This window comes from Belonocnema kinseyi, chromosome 9, assembly GCF_010883055.1.
Source record: "Belonocnema kinseyi isolate 2016_QV_RU_SX_M_011 chromosome 9, B_treatae_v1, whole genome shotgun sequence".
NCBI lineage: Eukaryota > Metazoa > Arthropoda > Insecta > Hymenoptera > Cynipidae > Belonocnema > Belonocnema kinseyi.
This window is the reverse complement of record NC_046665.1, coordinates 130,708,204-130,714,358: the sequence shown is the minus strand read 5'-3', so window position 1 is coordinate 130,714,358 and position 6,155 is coordinate 130,708,204.

Here is a 6,155-nt window from a genome sequence, read left to right as displayed (position 1 = left end):
TTTAACCTTGGTTGCAAGGTCTCAAACTATCAGGATTCTAGGCTGGTTTTGACTGTAACGTCTAGACTATCAGGATTCCCCGTTGGTTTCGACGTTGATTAGTGCAACGGAAACGATCAGGATTCTAAATAGATTTCGAGGAAGCTTACGACGTCGACAACTATGAGGGTTCGACGTAGTGTCCAACGCAAGTTTTAAAGTTGGTTACGACTTAGGGAAATATTAGAATCATAGGTAGGCTTCGACGTTATTCACAAAGTAGAAAACTATAAGGAACTGGGAGATACTTTGTGGGTTTTTAATTTGTTTACGATGTTGGAAATTTCGAATCTATTAGTAACCAATGCAGTGTCCACCGTAGGTTTCGACGTTGTTTACAGCGTCGGAAACTATTAGGGTTAAACGTAATGTCCTTAGTAGGTTTTTAACCTTGGTTGCAAGGTCTCAAACTATCAGGATTCTAGGCTGGTTTTGACTGTAACGTCTAGACTATCAGGATTCCCCGTTGGTTTCGACGTTGATTAGAGCGACGGAAAAGATCAGGATTCTAAATAGATCTCGAGAAAGGTTGCGACGTCGAAAACTATGAGGGTTCGACGTAGTGTCCAATGCAGGTTTTAAAGTTGGTTACGACTTAAGAAACTATTAGAATCATGGGTAGGCTTCGACGTTATTCATAAAGTAGAAAATTATAAGGAACTGGCAGATACTTTGTGGGTTTTTAATTTGTTTACGATGTTGGAAATTTCGAATCTATTAGTATCCAATGCAGTGTCCACCGTAGGTTTCGACGTTGTTTACAGCGTCGGAAACTATTAGGGTTAAACATAATGTCCTTAGTAGGTTTTTAACCTTGGTTGCAAGGTCTCAAACTATCAGGATTCTAGGCTGGTTTTGACTGTAACGTCTAGACTATCAGGATTCCCCGTTGGTTTCGACGTTGATTAGAGCGACGGAAACGATCAGGATTCTAAATGGATTTCGAGGAAGGTTGCGACGTCGAAAACTATGAGGGTTCGACGTAGTGTCCAACGCAGGTTTTAAAGTTGGTTACGACTTAAGAAACTATTAGAATCATGGGTAGGCTTCGACGTTATTCATAAAGTAGAAAACTATAAGGAACTGGGAGATACTTTGTGGGTTTTTAATTTGTTTACGATGTTGGAAATTTCGAATCTATTAGTAACCAATGCAGTGTCCACCGTAGGTTTCGACGTTGTTTACAGCGTCGGGAACTATTAGGGTTAAACGTAATGTCCTTAGCAGGTTTTTAATGTTAGGTGCAACGTCTGAAACTATCAGGATTTTAGGTTGGTTTCGATGTTGGCTGCAAAGTTTTAAACTATCAGGATTCTAGGTTGGTTTCGATATTGGTTACAACATTTAAAACTATCAGGATTGTAGGTAAATTTAGAAAATCGTTACGACGTCGGAAATTATAAAGATGCGACTTAAGGATAATCCGGATAAGGATAAAACGTCGGAAATTATAAGGATGCGACTAAGGACAAAAACTTACTCAGATATTAAGAATCGGTTGAAAACAAAATTATTATTCAAGTTTCCCAAATTTTAAAAACGGATTTTTTAGGAGAAATAAAATTATTTAAACTTGAAAGTTGCAGTGTCGAATTTAAGCAGAATGAAGTAAATTAAATGAAGGAATAAAAGAATGACAGCAGTGAGATCTAAATTGCAGAAAATTTTTCATCTGTCAGTTTTTCCCCTCACACCTATTTCGAGCCGGAGATCGATGCTAATTTCGAGCGTGAAATCAGAAAGCGATGCTGTAGATTCCAAACGTAATGAGGCGCTCAAAACGCAAAGCAGCGGTGTTTCAGTCAGAATAAAGTGTAAACGATCGAAAAAGTCGTTAACTGCTTGGAAATCGGTAATCGCCGGAAATAATCGACTTCTCTTTGTAACTGCTTACGTTCTTATTAGGGCTAGAAACCAGAGAAGCTACGAAAAGCAAATCGAAGAAAATTATTCATAGCAAAGAGATACAAGTCTTTTATATTCCTCAGAAAAAAATAAAATCGAGAGAGTCAAAGATCATCAACTAAGGAAAAACAATTGAAAATAGAAAAATGATTCAGGGCCCGAAATATTCCAGGTTTTTATCTTCTAACATTTCAAGTAAAAAGATTGCATTTTCAAACGAAAAGATGAATTCTTTAGAAAAAAAATTAATAGTTGATAATTCAACCAAATAGTTGAGTTTGAAACTAAAAAAGGTAAATATTTGAAAAAAATAGATACTTTAATACTCGATTAAAAATTATTTTTCAAGGAAAGAGATAAGTGTTTAACTAAAATAATGAATTTTCATCCCAAAAAATTAATTGTTATGAAAGTAGTTCAAATTTTAACGCAATAGTTGCGTTTTCAACCAACCCGGAAGAATTTTTAACAACACAGTTGAACCATCAACATATATAAAAAATTTCAAACAAAACAGTTACATTTTCAACAAAAAGTAGAAATTTTAACCACAATTTATGTAAAGGCAGAAAAAAATTATCAATCAAATTACTGAATTTTCAACCAAATGATTGAGCTTTCAACTAAAGAGATGATTTTTCAACAAAAAAGAAATTAATTTTCAACCACAAAAAGTGAAATAATCACATATTCAGTTAAAAAAAATTTCAATTAATGATACAATTTTTTAACTGAAATCATTATTCAACAAAGTTAGTGGAAAATTTTCTATGAAATTGTCGAAATTTCAAACCAAAAAGGTAAATTTTCTGCAAAACAGATAAATTTTCAACAAGAAAGTTAATTTATAATTAAGAAGATTAATTTTCTACCAAAAAAGGCAAACATTTCACAAGAAATTAATTTTTAAGCACGAACGATTTTCCAGTCAAGAACATGAGAAAATGAAATAAAATTGTTGCATTTTCAAGCCAAGAACAAACAAAAAATGTCTTCAAAGCAGTTGAATTTTCAACAGAAAAGTTCATCTTTAAAAAGGGGTTTAATTTATTTAACCAAAAAAGGATGAATATTAAAAAATATATATAGATTTTCAATAAAATAGTTAATTTTTAAATCAAAAAGATGTATTTTTTACCAAAAAAACGAATTTTCAACAAAATGGTTAAAGTTTCAACCAAAAGAATGCATTTTCAAAGAAAATGTTGCATAATGAAAAAAAGTAATTTCTTACAAAGTATTTCAACCTTTAACCAAGTAGTTAAATTTAAAACCAAAAAAGATGAATTTGTAATGAAAACAAGAAAAGTATAACGATTGACATTTAATAAAAAAAAGATTTAAATTTTAAATAATATATAAATATATAATTGTGTTACAACAAAAGTAAAGGAAAAAAATTATTTGCTAAATAGTTATATTGTTAACAGAAGAGTTCCTTTTCAACAAAATAATTAAATCGTTCAACGAAGTAGAATAATTTTTAACTAAGCGGTTAAATTTGCACTAACAAGAAGAATCTTCATTTATGAAGATTAATTTTCAACCAAAAGAAAATTTTTCAAAAAGTCCATGAATTTTTTTAACCAAAAAGACGAATTCACAACAAAACAGTTCAACTTGCAACCGTGAACGATATTTTAGTCAAGAAAGAAAAAAATCAAACAAAAAGCGGAATTTTAAAAACAGAGATGAATATTCTGCAAAAAATTCAATTTATAAAGAAAAAATTTAATTTTAAAACAAAAAGTTGAATTTTGTACAAAAAATCAATTTTAACGAAAAAAAGAAAATTCTTTAACAAAAGAATTAAATTTTCAACAGAGAACGATTTATCAGTCAACAAAGAAAAAATTAAACAAATTGTGGAATATTCAAGACAAAGAGATGAACATTCTGTTAATTTTGACTGTAATTTTTAACGAAAGAGTTTAATTTTCAACCCCGGAAGATTTTGCAGTCAAGAAAGAAAAAAATCGAAGAAATCGTGTATTTTCATTCGAGAAAAAATTCTCAGTCGAGACAGAAAATTGTTAAAACAAACAATTGAATAGTTAAGCCAAAGCGACTATTTTTTCTACAAAACAATTGAATTACAACAAAAAAAGTTATTTTTCAACAGCCGAGTTTTTAATTTGCTTCAAATCGCAACATTTGAATTTTCGATTTTTTTCAATTCATAAAATTTGTATTTGCAATTTAAACTGAAAAAATGTTAAAATTCTATAAAATAATAATATTGTCAAACTAATAATATATATTTGAACTAAAACAAAAAAAATCTAAACCAAAAATCTCATGGTACATTTTTAAACTAAAAATATTAACTTTCAATAAAAAAGAATTAGATTTTCTTATTGTGTTATATTAATTCAGTACGCAGGCAAAAAAACAAGACAAAGGGAAAAAAGGGAATAGAGGAAAGACTGTGAATCTTGCGATAAATAGGACTTTTCTAAATTCTGAGACGGAAGAATAATAGTTTAAATAAACGCTGAAATAAATGTTGACTACTCGAAGAATATTAGCTTAGAAGTTTCTTAAGTTTTTTTAGAATTTAAAGTTGATTTTTTAAAAATGTTTTTTATTTTGGCGTAAGAAAAATATAAGGCCCTCAAGTGATTGATGGGAAATCTGATAAAATTACAATAAACGAATGAATTTGAAACCGTATTGGTTGGAAGCATTAAAGACACATTAGGTCGAGATTTCAGTTTCGCAGCTTGAACAATTCGAAGGCCACTTGCTGTGCGTCATCTATCTTTTGAGCGTGGTAGCGAGGAAAGAAGGCATAATTAAATTAAATTAACCCCCACCCTTTTTTTCCTCTTTTCCCCCTTCCCTCTTCGCCAATACTCACCTGTGAGCTATAGTTGGCAGGCTTTATTTGCAAGCAATTTGTGCCTGCAAAAAATCTGAAAATAATGCCCTGATATTAATCATATCCTTCTTCCCGCCCTTCCCACCCTTCGCACCCTTTTGACCGCCACGAGCTCCTCTCGTTCCGTATTACGCGAGTAAATATATGCACGCACATATGTGCATGACCGTAGGTAATTACCTACCTGTACGTAGAGAGCCATTGTGCAGAGCTGCGCTGGAAATGGGATCTTGCAGAAAAACACTTTGGTATTCGCGTCGACGCTATAAAGTAACTACACTCGAGCGATTCTTCGATCAAAACTAAATCTAGTGCAAACGAGATAATCCTGAATAAAGGAGGAAGAATTATTTTACTCGTCAATATTCCTCTCGAGTCGGGAATATTATTTCACAAATAGAATAGATCAGAGAATTGAAATAGAAATATGAAAAAAATTAAAATAGACAACAGGTAAACAAAATATGTAAAAGAAAATGTAAAATTTAGGAATAATTTTTAGAGCTGATAAAGGATTGATAAGGGAAGTTTAAAATTAGAGGTGATTTGTGGATTTGAGAAGGGCTGGAAAATAGGAGTTTACACTTAGAGGTGATTTTTGGGATGGAGAGAGTTGGACTGGTAATTTTTAGAGCTGGGAGAGCTGGAAAAGGGGATTTTAAACTTAAGGGTAATTTTTTGAGCATGGGACTACTGGACAGGGGGAGTTTAAATCTTGGAGTGACTTTTGCGGCTGGAAGAGCTTAACAAGAGAATTTTACACTTAGGGTTGATTTGTGGATTTGAATAGGGCTGTAAAAGGGGAGTTTAAACATAAGGGTGATTCTTGGGCTGAAAAAATTTATACAATGGGATTTTATACATAGGGTTATTTTTTAAAGCTGGCGACAGCTGGAAAAGGAAAGTTTAAACTTAGGGGTCATTAATGGAGTTCAGGAGGGCTGGAAAAGGGTAATTTATACTTAGGGTTGATTTGTGTATTTGAAGAGAGTAGGAAAAGTATAGTTTAAACTTAGGGGTGATTCTTGAAATCGGACAATTTATACAATAGGACTTTATACTTAGGGATATTTTTTTAAGTTGTTGAGAGCTGGAAAAGGAGAGTTTACAGTTGAGGGGTTTTTTTGGGACAGTAAGAGCTGGATAAGAGGATTTTAATTTGATGGGTGATTTTTAGGATTGGCAAGGCTGGAAAACGAAATTATACACTTTAGGGTAATTTTTGGACCTGGGAAGGGCTGGAAAAGGACAATAGGATTTTATACTTAGGGGTATTTTTTTTAAGTTTTTGAGAGCTGGAAAAGGAGAGTTTAAACTTAGCGGTCATTTG